The sequence below is a fragment of the Rhinolophus sinicus genome, linkage group LG01 (genome assembly GCF_036562045.2).
Source record: "Rhinolophus sinicus isolate RSC01 linkage group LG01, ASM3656204v1, whole genome shotgun sequence".
Classification (NCBI taxonomy): domain Eukaryota; kingdom Metazoa; phylum Chordata; class Mammalia; order Chiroptera; family Rhinolophidae; genus Rhinolophus; species Rhinolophus sinicus.
Genome location: NC_133751.1, coordinates 22,459,549 through 22,474,648, shown reverse-complemented (window position 1 = coordinate 22,474,648; position 15,100 = coordinate 22,459,549). Strand labels below are relative to the sequence as shown.

The 15,100-nt window shown below is 32.0% G+C and overlaps 1 long non-coding RNA gene across 11 annotated transcripts in view; it reads left to right on the top strand.

The window, feature by feature from the left end:
* LOC109447544 (uncharacterized) overlaps nucleotides 1-15,100 on the top strand; it is a 659,535-nt gene that overhangs the window by 382,886 nt on the left and 261,549 nt on the right. The gene's annotated exons all lie outside the window — the stretch shown is intronic.

Genomic DNA, 15,100 nt, shown 5'->3' with positions numbered 1-15,100 from the left:
TAATTTTATATTTTGCCAATGGCTACACAGTTGTTCCAGTACCATCTATTAAGAGTTTATCTTTGCTACAGTTATTTGAGCTGCCACTTTTAACATGTGTCAAATTTCAGGCTATTTCTGTACATGGTACTCCATTTTTCTGGATTATTTATCTACTTACGTGATAGTACTACACATTTTAATTATAGAGGCTTTATAGTATATTTTAATATATAGTAGGGCTAATCCACATTGTAGTTTTTGTTTGTTTGTGTTTTTTTAGTGTTTTCCTGGCTATCCTTTTATGTTTGCTTTAAAAAAATAAACTTTAGTATCAAATTATCTAACTCCATAAACTATCCTGCTGTGTTTTTATGGGATTTCATTGAGTTTACAAATTAACTTAGGGAGAACTCATATCTTTATAATGTTGAGTTGTTTTAGTCAAGAGTAAGATATGTATTTATATTTGTTCAAGCCTACTTTTATGTCTTTTGGGCTATTTTTAATATTTTAAAAGTTTCACATTTCTTTTTAAATTAATTTTTAAGTATTTAATTTTCCTTATTGTTATTGTTAAGGGATTTTCTCTATCAATATGTCTTCTATTTATTGTTATATTAAGGCTCTTTATTTTTTCATGTTAATGTTACATGATGCTACTGTTGGAATCTTTGTTTGTCTGAGTTAGCTTTATCATGGATTCTCTGATGTTTTCCTGGTGTGCTGTCATGTCATTTGCAAGTAGGAATAGTATCACTTCTTGTTTTCTGTTTCTGTACCACTAATTAATTTCTATCATCTAATTGCATTGACTAATGTTTCAAGTACATTGTTGCATAGTAGTATAAATACAGACCATGCTTATCTTGTTCCAAATTTTGCTTCTACTGTTTCTTCATTAAATAAGATATTGGCTTTTTTACACACACACACACACACACACACACACACACACACATATATTATATAATATATATATATATATATATGTAAAAAGTATCCCTTAGTTTTATTTTCTTAAGGTTTATTTAATCATTAATGAATGTTTAATTTTGTCAAAGGCTTTTTCAGTATCTATAGAGACAATCATGATTTTCCCCCTGAGATCTCTGATGTAATATGTGATAGTAATAGATTCTAAATATTGAAATGATTTTTCGTTCCTGGAATAAAACTGCTTTGGACATGGTACATTAGTTTTCCTAACATGTTACTGAATTCTTTTTGTTACTATTTTATTTGGTCTTCTTGAATTAAGTATGAGTCTTTGTTTTCTTTCTTTTTAATGCCTTTATTTTGTTAGGTGTCATACTTGTTTCATAAAAGGAATTATAAAATTTGATGGCTTTTCAATGCACTGCAATGATATCTAGAATCTTTAAACTATATAATCATTGAGAGTAGGTGAAAATCCCCTATGAATCCATCAGGGCCTGGTGCTCTTTGTCGTCTGTTTTAAGATTTTTAATTCAAATGGAATCATCTCAGTAATATCTATCTCACTAGGAAAAGTATCCAGTTTTTCAAATTTATTTGTATTGAGCACTGCAAGGCAGTCCTGTGTGTGTGTGTGTGTGTGTGTGTGTGTGTACACACAAGCACATGCATGTATGTAAGTATGTTTTTATTTCTTTGGTTTCAGTAGTTGTTTTCCTTTTGTCATTTCTTAATTTGCATCATTTTCTTGCTATACTTTGTCACTACTTTTGAGTGATTAGTGAGCTAGTGATTTTTCCCTATTGTTAATTTTCTTGGAAAAAAACAGGATTTTAGTTTATTAATTAGATCTACTATTTTTCTATTATATTATTCTCTGATAATTTTTTTCTTTTAATTTTATTAACTCTATCCTTATGATACTTTACTTTTGTTACTTGTTGTTATATTTATAGTTTTTTGAGATAGGAATTTAATTCATTTACTTTCATTCTTTCTTTGTTATTACTGAAAGTGTTTAGTGCAATGATTCTTGTTTTATTAAATGGGTAGGTTTTCATTATATTTTTTAATTTATCATTTTGATTTCTACTTCACCTTTTACCCAAGTTATTTAATAAAAATATATATATTAAATGTCCAAGTGGAAAGGCCTTCCTTGTTTGTTTTTAAAAAAATATACATAATTTCTTATTTTATTGCCTTATAATTATGTAATATTGTATATCATATTTTACTTTATGAAAGTTACTAATATTTTCTGTGCAATTTAATATGTGATCAATTTTTTGTAAACATTCTGTTAGTACCTGAGAAGAATGTGTGTTCTCTATTCTTAGGGGGTAGCAGTCAATAGACTGGAAGTGCCAAACAATGTATACATTTTAAGAGATATTCTCTATGTATTACTTTTCGAAGTTGAATTGAATTACAGTAGCACTGTGTAGTACAACATTTGCTCAAGAGGTGGCGTTAATGTAAATGAATGCTAGCGTCATTCATTGTATTACAATTTTAATACAGTTTTTTCCTTTCTTAAAATGCATATATATTTTTTGGCACCCTCTGTATTTTCATAAGATCTACCCTGTTGGTTATGCTGGTTAGATATTCTACCTCTTCTCTTATTTTTTGTCCACTTATTCTGTTTTATGCTGAGTAGAATATTAAAGTCTTGCATTTTTAGTGGTTTTCTCATTTTGCATCTCTTGTAGATTTTGCTTCATAAATGTAGATTGTCATTTCATAAGACCCTTTCCATCTGTCTCTCTCCGTGGATGTTTCATAAGCCTTTCGCATTAAAGAAGTGGTAGAATGCATTGGAATTACCTTATTGCTCTCCATGAAAATAAAGTCTTATTGATTCTTCAATATATGAATCCCCTGGACAAACTTCAAAACAGATCTATCCTACCTCAAAATAAATTTTATACAAATTTTATACCAAGTTAATTAATATGACAATTGTCTGTGAGTAATCTTATAAAACACTTTCCTTCAAAACTAGATCATAACTATTTTTAATATTTAACACTGAATGCTTTAGACCATTAAAATACTGACATTTGATAAAATTTAGCCCAGTAATTCTGTGCATTATCCTAAGAGTTTATAATATAGATGCATAGGCCCTACCACTGTGATGTTGGTTCAGTATATCTGGATGTGGCCTGAAACCCCAAAGGAGAAAATCTGGAACATCACTGGAATGTCCTGATATAGTCCTTTGATTTTGCAAGTGTTTCTCTCAAGCAATGTTTAATTCCTCACCCAATCACTTTCATATTTAGATGCATTCAAACCCATTACAGTGCTTTGCTGATAAATGTCCACCTGCTGGAACTTTTTCATTTTGGCTTGATGACTTTGGCACCTATTTACCATTTAAAACATGCTTAAGTTGACAATAGACAATATTAAGACTCTCTTCTGGATAAAACATAATGATTTCCTTAAACCTATCCCTCTTATCACCCCAGACAAAATAAGACAAATGAGCTGTAGTAACATCTTAACTAACACCTATAAATAAAACTGAAAGATCTGATTATTTGACAAATTTGTTAATAATAGTAATAATAACAATAATAATAATAATAATAACAGTAAAACTTTGTATAGAATAACTATCTAGGCACTTAGTCTAGACTATGAGTGATAAGCAAAATACAAAGAAAGGACATGAAAAGAGATTATTTGAAAACCATGCAACAAAACTATAACCACTGACTCATTCAAGTAACAGAAACATTCGTTAGAAGCCAAACTCTAAATGTTTAAGGTTTTCCTAGACTTCAAAATTATTAACATCAGTTCATAACTCAGGTAGGACATTATCCTGAAAAGTCTTTGTTCTTAGTTTTTAGTTGTTTTGCTAAATCCTCAGGCCCAATTTCAACTGAGCCTAGGTGGCAAAATTGTTAGAATGAAGTCTCATTCCCATTGACAAATGAAAGCATTCCATCCCTGCAGTTCTCCACAAATAAAAAGGAAAATAATAAGTAATATTATGGTCTATATTGTATTTGGCTGGTAGTTTTTCTGAGAAGCTGGTAGGTGAATTATTTATCATCTCTTTCAGTTGCAAAATAGATGATTGATACTGTGTGTTTGTACATTGTACATGGGCAGTCATTTTTACAAAATAATTCTGGTATAGCTGGGGTAGAAGCCTGATAGTGTTGGTCTTATTTTTTCAGGGGCGAAATAAAGACAGAGAGTTAGGGACACTCTGCCTCAGGCTATCAGTATGAATCTCTGAGATGACTAGAGGCTGGGAAAGAAATTCAAATCTGTCTTCATTTACCAAGCCAAGGTTTCTCTACAAAATAAATTTTCAATTTAGATATCAATATAACTTTTGATTTTCCATCATAATGTGGGAGCCTCCTTTGTCCTAATTTCAAAGTTCCTCACCTCATGCTATTGGAGGCAAAGGAAGAGTCAGGAGAATTAGAGTCATTTGAAAAATGACCAAATTATCATTGCCCTGGAGCAGAGCACAGTTGGAGTTTATCAGTGAGTCATTTTACAGCCTCTGTTAATGTTTCTATCTCCTGAATTCATCCACTGCTAATATTCTTATAATTTCCATAGCAACTCTATGGAAGAATTATCAGCAAAATTGTTCTTCTGCAGTGCAAATAGCTTAATTCACAAAGGTAAAGCAAATTTTGCCAGTTTTTACTCTACTTCAGAAGATAAAAAATACGAAAGGAAATGCATTCATAATGAATGTTAATATTAAACAAAGGAAAAATTCAAGGTCTTTCCATCTTTTGAAATAAAATGGAATGTCCAATCACTATTTTATTCCAATTCTTGACTATAAATAAGACTAAAGGAGAGTTAATAAAATTATTTCACTTAAGAGGTAATCATGCATCTCCATAAATATTTAAATATCAATTGAAATACAGATGTTTTGGTATTCAAATAGACCCCTGAAGTGACATATGCAACACTGACAGTGATATAGAAAATCAAAACTTCTGTTCATTTCAGAGTTTGAATGTGTCAAAAACTCCCTGGTATATTCCTTAGTAGTTACAACTAGTAAACAATTATTTGCACAAGTACTGATTTTTGAGGTAAGGTCATTTGTCATCAGATTTTGGCTCTAAGAAAGCAGACCCTAGAGTTATAATAATGTTATACACATATTTAACAGTATTTTAGGAAACTATTATTTTGAACAGTGTACCTGGTGCAAAGGCCCACGTGACAGTGACTCTTACCCCGTCAGTTCTTTTAGAAACAAGCAGTGTAAGCAGGAAGATATTAATTTAATATGTTAAGCCACTTTGGAACTAAAATTGGTCATGTTATAATTATTTTTGAAGCATTATTTGGTTAACAGGTGTTCCAGATTTATAATAGCAATGACTATTAGGGAGATAGTTTCAGAAATTTTTATTTTACCAAGAGGGGAAAGTAAAGTTTTTGTGAGTCTAAGATCTGCTGAGATCATACGTAATAAGTTGTGTTATTGTAATAATGGTGCTAGGAATAGCAATATAGCAGTTACCATGTATTCAGTATTTACTTTGTACCAGGCATGTTGCTGCACACTTTACATTGATCGTGGCATTTACACATCACAACTATTATTATCTTGGACATTTTGCATGTGCAGAAGCCAGTCTCAGAAAAATTAAGTAATTTATCCAAGGTTAATTTTCTCCATAATTTATACTCACTTCTACAAATGCCTTCTCTCCTTGGTTAAGCTAAATATTTGAAAACCTGCCTTGATAGCTCAATATAATCATGTTATAATGACAAAAGAGTAGTCCCAACTCTTTGGGGTTTTGGGGTAACAGTGAAGGAGTTGTACTGTACTGAAGGGAGATCATTTGGCCCTAAGTATAACTGGGTCCAGGGTAACTGTGAGCTACTTTGCAATGGGCTTTGATTGTATCTGGTTTTCTACTTTGCTGCAGTGAATAGGACTGCGTATTTTATGAGAGTCACAGCTATAAATGTGGTCTTACAGATATCATATTCAACACATAAGACAATTATTTAATGAACAATGCCTATAGGCATTCCTCATTGCCTTTTAAGTGTTTTATTAGAAAAACTCTTTTATATGCCATGAAGTGATGATGGAGTAATTATCCAGCATTTTTTCTAATGGGAAAATGAAACATTCACACTATATAAATATTAAAGAGCTGACAGTATAAACTTCAGTAAAGGTGACATCTACTCCCTACACACAACTATTTTCTCCAATGTTCTCTTTTTGCCTTATTGAACTACAGGGAAATCTAAACATTTCTTGAGCTAAGTAAATGGTAATGTGATTCCTGGTTTCTACTTTTCATTTCCACTCAAACTATTCAGAACAAATTATGATTTCAAAATCTCTCTCTCAAAACTTAAATTTTCAAATAACTTTAAGAAACCATATTTATATGCCCCAAATTTATTGAGTACCAACTCTGGGCCAGATACCTTATTTGAGACTTGAGTACAGAAATAAACGATATAGTCTATTGGGTGAGATATACAAACTAATTAATGATTATCCAGGATTTCTTTTCATGACGTTCATGCTATTCATTTTAGTCTATGAGTAGGTTTCAGGGGATTCTTGAAATCCTAAAATCATGTACAAATCATTGTGCATCTGTGGATATGTTTGGTACTATAGATGTTCATGGATTTCATCAAATTCTTGAAAGGTTGATAATGTAGACAAAGTTAGTAATTAGCAATCCTCTTCTTACTTGGCAATGGAAGTAAAGTAGTTTTAGTGGTACATTTTATAATATGTGAAGAAATTTGGGACTAAAAGTATTGTGAGTTGCCTAATGTCAAGTAACAATTTAATGCAGATCTAAAGTAATAATAATAGTTGTCTTTTGACATTTTCCAGAGTTATTTACCACCAGATATTTATCTCATTGGTATTAGCTCAATTTTTGTTCAAATTAAAATGTTGGCTAGCCATGTAGCCTGAAGCATTTTTTGTTCCCCTACATTCTCTTAACAGTAAGCGGAAACATGGGCTTTCATATTCCTCCATGTTTAATAGGGGGAAATTCCAACCCTGCATTAGACATCCAAACTCTAATTCTGTGTTTTATTTCTGCTCAGTTTTTTAAAGACGCAAATTACACTCAGAATTTTAAAAAAATTAATTTCCTGGGGGATCCCTAATCTCAGAACATTGATTATCCAATATCTTTGATGTCTAATGGTCTTTGATCATCATAAAGATAAATCACAAAAGAGATGTTCTATTGTATTTCCTCTCTTCTCTGCCAACTAGGACAAGGGCATAAACAAACAGAAATTTAGATATTTCAACAAGATTGGGCAAGATGTTTTTCTTAGGCCTATAATCAGATAATGTAGTTAATCTGAGGAGCCCGTCTCCATGCATTCTAGAACTAGTCTAAGTGGCTTGGTTTGCCTTTTTTTTTTTTTTTTTTTGCTAGGTTGTCTGTTTAACATTCAGGTTTGGTTTCTCTATTGGGAGAATGGTGTTTATCATTTTTATTAGTTTAAGTGATAGCAATTTAGTGCTTTCTTATATGACCTCAGACACTGTCAGTTTTATCAATGCACGTGCATATACACCTACATGAAGATTGATTAGTTCATTTATAATCTTTATATGGGACTCTTTAGAGATTTTACTTATTTTAACTGAAAAATTGGAAAACATGATCTTTTCAAAACAGGTAATGTGCCTTTCCTATTTTGTCATTATGAAGAGTGAAGTTCATGTTACATTTCATGTATTTATCTAACATTTTACCACTCTAAGGCTTAAAAATAGAAGGAAATTAGGTCAGGTTTAGCCTTTATAAAAGGCATTTTTACTCTGACACACCACTGGGTGGAGTACATTGCTAACCCAGAGTCTAATATTACTGCATTATAGAGTGTTTCTGTGCCAGAAGAGAGAAATTCCTAATCAATTTTGAGGTTTTGTATATTGTTTTGAAAATCTGGACATGATTAATAAAGGCCAAATGACTAGAATATAATACTAACATTGTTTATGCTCTGGCATTATAACTTTCAAGAATCAATCTATTTTCTCTAGACGCATGAGAGATAAGGTTTGACACCCTGCCTAGAAAATTCGGAGAGATTTATTTGGAAGGCCATTTTATGTTCTGGTCAAAAGAGCAGCTGCAATTTAGGCTGAATTAATGCTTTAACTCTACATGGAAAAGCATAAAGCTTATTTTTTATAATGGAATCAAACTGTACCCAGATATTGAATTTGACTTTTCCTTTAATGTTGTTTCGATACAGCTTATATTGGAGCTGAGCCGTAATCTTATAATAAAGTGAACTTCTGTCAGATATGCTGTGAGACTGTTGTCATTGATAGCATATACTTGATTTGGCCTTTAGAAAGTTATGAATGAGAATAATTTCTTATACGTGTTAATTCTATATAAATTTCAATTTTCCTTTTTCCTTTCTTGTCTCTTTAATTATTTCCCTTTAAATGCTGGGAAAATGAAATTTACTGATAAAAATCTAGAAATCTATCTTACAAATTTATTGTACTTCAAAACTTTGCAGTCTAATAAAATTGTGACATTTTCTAAAACTATTTAGAATCTATAATTCTAAATGTATATTTATATATCTCAAAAATGATTTTTGTGTTCTTTGAAAGACAGGATTCTGTTTGACAATTTCCTTCTTTGTTTCTTTTATTCCTTTAATTCTTTTCCGACTTACAGTATAGCTCCTCATTTCTTCTCAGCTTTCAGCTCTCAGACCTTGTCCTATAGCTTTCATGCTTCCAAAACACCCCTCCTGCTCCATATTTATTCTAAAATGAATTCTCTTTCATCTGCGTTTTGCTTTTTTTAACAACTTCATATTTTCACATCACTTAAATTTTCTTTCCAACGCTTTCAAAGATTCTTTATTTCTCCTTCCTCTCCCTGCCCCCCTCCACACACATTTCTCCCCCTCCCCATAGCATCTCATCTATTTCTCTGTACTGAAACTGTGGTTTACCCAGGGGAGGGACTTTCTCATACACAGAGCTCAGTGCTATGATGATTTCAATGGTGCCAGCGTATTTTAACCACATCATTATCATGTAGTCCCAAAGCCTTGCTCACTGAGAACACTATCTTTAAAAGGATTTTGTTTCCATTAATCAATTTTAGAACTCGAGATTCAAGCACGTAAGGCATTTATTAGAATGGTTTCTGCTTGTTCTCACATTCATTTCATTCTCTTGACTATCTGAGAAAAAGGAATTGTGCAAGAGTCTTTTCTCCCTCCATGCTTACCTCTCCTTTCTGTATCCCACGGAGCCCCCCCACCCAAGTCTATTCTTCCATACAGTAGTTAAATCAGAGCATGCGGCAGGACAGCATTGTGTGAACTGGTGGCCACACAAGTACTTTGTATTCACTGGAGGTTTAGAAGTACAGCAGCTGCATATAAATATGCATAGTTGAGAGATTCATGATGGTGCCACCTCATTCTAGTGCTGGTTGGCTGCAATGCAGGCACTACAAATCAATGAACATTTCCCCTATCCATCAGCTGCTCACTTGCAAGCAGACAAAACACTTACAATGCCAGAAACCCACAGAGAGCTCCTTAGTGAAGGAAACCTCACTGTCACAAGATTTAAAATAGTCCTCTTCTTCCCACCCTGAATCTCCACAGCTCTCTACCTCAGATATATATATTTTTTCATCCAATGTGGATCGCAAGCACTTAAAAAATAACACCAGGAGAGAAGGGGAGGCAGGGGAGAGCAATAATAAATCAGGATTTTGAGAGCCCTCACATTACACTTGTCAAAAACAAAGGATTCTTTGAACATTAAGCCTTTTAGAGAATAAAACCCATCACAAAGATGAATTTGCTTATGTTGACTATACTGTTTTATAGTTGTAGGGTTTAAGTGTTGAAGCACTTAAGTATGCAAAGCATTGTGCCATGCTGTGGCATACATTTGTAATTCATCCATACTTATACGATGGCTTTGGGTATTGAAAGAGTTATGATATGCTGACATAACAAAAATAAATCATAGATGGATTTAATAGTAGACATGATGTTTTCTCCCATTGATTGAACAATTTTTGCAGGGTTCAGATATATTTATATTGTGAATCATGTAGAAATTATAATAAAATTTTTATTTTATTTAATAAAATTTCATATGCAATGTATCAATGAATCAAATGTATACTTCTTGGTGAAGAGAACATAAATTTATTACTTCCAGAGAATGTCTACTTCTCATTTCAGATCAATTGTCATTAGCAACAAAAAGGGTTCCATCTTGTGTACAATGTGTACTTAGTATTAAACAATTTATAACCCTTCTGATAACTTGTCAACCAAACTTCCAATAAGAGTAATAATCAATTTGATTTCTCATTCATTTATTAATTCATTCATTTTTTTCAACTATTTGTCAAATACATACCGTAACACCATGGAACACAAAATAGTATATGATAATATCTATAGTCCCTGTTTTAAAGATGTGAATATTCTGGTTGAGGAGACAGGAAATGTAGTTATATAAATGATCATGTGACTTTCAAATTTTGAAAAAGTCTAGTTCAGAGTTTGTCATGTTGAAAATACTTAGTAAATATTTGATAAGTGCATGTAATATATTGATTTAAAACTTATCTAGCTGATAAATATGTTTAGTTGGCATAGTGCAGGAAGGGTGATAACAAACATAGTTAAGGTACTTATATTTATCCATAACTATAGCTCAGAGAAACTGGCCAGCATGCCCATGTTATATTTGCCTGCGAGCAGCAAAACCAAAATTTGAACCCCTATCTGCTAAACTCCAGAGTCCATCCATTCACTTCTACTAAGCCATGTTGAATAACAAGACAGAATGTGATAATTACTCTAGTAGATCAGAGGAGGTAAAGATCACTTCCAGCTGGGATGACCAAAGAAGACATCATTAAGAAGGAGTGGCAGTTGAGCAAGCCTTTGAAGAATGGGCACAGGAACAAAGCAAAAACTGTAAACAGGGGTTAGCAATGGTGAAAACTTATGACTCTAGAAAGCAAGTTGCCAGGCAAATGAAGGACACTGCTTTCAGTGAAATGGATGCTGTAAATAACACCACTATTTAAAGAATCGCTAACAAGACTCCTCACTTATTAGAAATGGAATCTACAAAGGGATTTATATTTCAGGTTTCAAATGAAAGTCAGTTAAACTGTCTGGATTCCAGTTTCTGCATTTCTAAAATAAGGGCTTGAGCCAAATAACCAATGAAGACTCCTCTAAGAAGGTCTATTCTGGATCGCTTTCATTTTTATTTGTTTCAGAATTTAAAAACAAAGAAAATTATACATAGTTGATGCAATGAATGACAGTTGTATAACCTGTGTATATGTAATTATTCTCAGAACACAAACCATATCTAGATATTTACATATCTATGCTGATATGTCTATAACAATATATAAGCCAGTTATTTGCTTTTAATTGGCTAACATAAGCTCTCTTTTTTGCCATGTATTTTTCACCATTTTGCTTCCCACTAGTGCTTCATTAAAAACTAATTCTTAGAACAATTTATTGAACACATAATGAAAAAGTAAATATATATTAAGCATGTGATAACTACAAGTTTTGATGATTATACACTCTCTTGTATCTGTTTCCATATTTCAACTATTGGAGAAGATACAGAGTTTGGATTATTACACCTTAATTCATACAAAGATATTTTTTGTGGTATCAGAATGCCTTTGAGTAGATTCACATATCTTCCAACTTTCTAGCCTATAACTCAGATAATATTCAAAGCAAGATTTGGATGATATTTATCAAATATGCATCCATTATATATATGTGTGTATATATATATATATTTATATATTTATACATAAATATATATAAGTATAAATATATATTATATATAATGAATAGACATTGTGCATATAATGAAAACATATATAATGAATGCACAGTGGATATATGCACATGCTTGCACTCACATAAACAAGTTGAGGGAACACGAGAACTTAGAATGATACAACACTTATGTTTTCCTGATTTCAAATTATTTTTCTCTCCCCTAATTTTCCTTCCAAACAAGAAAGAGAACAAAGAAAGGGAGTGTTTTGTTTTAATTTAGGGTGAGAAGAAAATCAAACATAATTTTTCTCATAATTTTTTCAAAGGCCACTAAATGGATATGAGTGGGGAGCTCTTCCTTGAATAGAATTGCCCTGCATGGAATTCCATCCTGGCATTGTTGCTGCCAGGCACATTCAGGGGAAACGGGATGTCGTGGGAGTTCCAGATTCTTTCTTTTTCCATCTTACACTTTCTCTTATGTCCTAAAATAGTTATGTTTTGGTAAACACTTATTTGGATTCCAGTCTATTTGGAGTTGAGCTGAAATTATTAGGTTTGTTTCAATAATTTGAATGATGTCAAACCTCACTTGTAGCAAATAATGTGATATTTTGATCACTTAAATTCTAATTCTTATATTAAGTGGTAATAGTTTTGGTTAAATCGGTTTATGGTCAAATTAGCTAATCTTCTTAACAAATATTACTTCTTAACAAATATATACCAACTATATTCATTCGTGCAGAGTCTTGTTAAGATGAAAGGAAATATAACAAGTTTTCTGACCTTGATGGCTTATATTTTATGTTGGAAAATAAGATTAAATCCTCAAAAAGTTAGCCAATATAAGGTCTTACATATGTAGCAAATACTAAATGAGTGATAAGTGTACAAAGTCCTTTGGAAGTTCAGAGACCAGGAATTTACATAAATCCTGTCTTTGTAGCTAGATAGTATCAGCACCATTTTCTGATGGGAGAAATCTCTCAACATGAATTTGCTCTTGGGTGCATTCTGAGCAGATGCAAGTTGAAAATTACTGCTCCAGGCAATGAAAGTAAATGAAAAAAATGTGAACGATTAATTACTTAATAAAAAGAAGATAAAACTGGAGCAATGGGTAGATTGCAAGAAATTTTACTATCACAACAGGATTAAAAAGACCCTTCCTTCAGAAGATACAAGTACTATGTTGTAGGTGTGATCTTGAGTTGGAATAATTTTATTTTTATAAAAGCATTTCTGGTGGGAAGTCAGTGGGGTCATTGAGTTTTGTAAAATAAAATTGTCAAATTTACACCATGTAAAAATCAAGAACCAATGTTCCTTAGTCATTCAAAACCAGTCTTGGGATTGAATTCTTATATTTCAAAAAAAAAAAAAAGAAAAGAAAACACACACACAAAAAGGGAATATGAATAAATACCAAGAAAATACAAAAACATCTTAAGACTGGAACTTGGACAGAGTGTTAACCAAGTAGTCATTAGGTCTCCCTTTCTTAGGTGGGGTCTATATAATCATCTACTTGAGTAAGCAGTAGGTGTAGGGAAAAGTTAGGTTGGAACCAACATTCAGAAGATGTGAATTGCTCCAGGTTAGACCATTTATTCCCTCAGTGAACTCAGAAATGTGTTTCAAATCATATAAATCTCAGATTTCTCAGCAACAACTTTGAAAATATTGATTGTTACAAAACTTAACTTCCAGCACTGTTGTGAGGGTACTGTAAGAAGTAAATGAGAATGCTCCAAACGTGGTTAGGCCCAAATATGAGACATTGTCATTGCTCTTATATCACCTGCTTTGTTTTATGGTTTTTCTCTTAATGTTCATCAAATCAAAAGTTTGTTTTAAATTCTACCTTTTAACAAATTTCTTGTAGGCAGAAATTGTTTTGTTTCTTTATTCTTTTATTATCTTACAAAATTGATAAGTACATTTTGATACATGTGATATATATACCTAATATATATATATATATATATATATATGTATATATTATTTTAATTTGTTGCTGGAGGGCAAATAAATGGATATTAAAAATAATTATAAAAATCAGTCACTAGAAAAATGGAATTGTGGACAAAATAATGAGAAAACAACATAAATTAATGATTAGAATGTAATGTGGGAGATTTATAATGGTTTATTGAGCACTGGATTCCAAAATCATGTTAGCTTCTTAAAATCTAAGTCTTTTGAAGTGCTTAAGGAACAAATGTCTTAGGATTAAAAATCTGTTTTTATATTTAAAACTTACTATTGAGTCCACAATGAAGTACCACATGACAGGAATACTATTAGCTAAAATACATAAATTTGGCTGAAAATTTTCATTTTGACCAAACTGACATTCCATTGGTAGTGTCCATTCACTGTACATTCAATTTTCAAACGAAATTTTGGCCACTCCAAAAATTTAGGTAATGGGATAGGAACCATGTCATCTACAAGGTGATTTGTTTGTTTCTTCTTAAGCTATCTGTGTGCAGATAGTAATTTGAAAAGTTATTCACCTCTTACTTGGAAAAAAAAAAAAAAGCAGTTCTTCATTTGCTGTTTACTAACTCATTCACTAGTTCTCACAGACAAAGCCAAGAAATGTACATCTATCAGAGTAATGCTTTGGATTTTAGAACAATTTGAAAGTTTCAGTTCTGAAGCTTTCATGTCATGGCTGGGGCATATTACCTTATCTCTCAATTTCAGACTCCTGCTCTATGAAAATAGAGATTATATAATTTCCTTCCAAATTTCTTGGAAAGATGACATGGGATATGTATAGCAGACATGGACTAGCTTAATGCCTGCCCCATTTTGAATGCTTAGAAATTATTAGTGTTGCTATCCATCCATTCATTCATTAGGTGTTTCTCTGTCAGGTACTGTGTTAAGAAGTGAGAATATGAAAATGAATTGGACACCTCCTCTGCCCCTAAGGAATATTCAGTATGGTGGATGAGAGAGAGATGAGCTAGATCAAAGAGTAGGCAAATATAATACAGTATAATAGGTATGATGGAGGGTAAGCAGAAAGAGCTAATGGAGCACATGAAAATGTCTAACTCACATATGACAGAAGAAAGCTGTTTGACCATTGGTTTAATCATTCAGTCCCTTAACAAGTATTTATTTAGTGCCTACTACATACTAGTTACGGCCCTAAACCTGGAAATATTACGTGAGAAAAAAAACAGATACTGTATGTTCTATGTGGACAAGTATCATCTTGTGGGAGAAAAAAATATTCTAATAATTACTAAAATCAATGTAGAATTACAACCATAACAATCGCTATTAAGTCACCCAGTGCTTCTCAACTGGG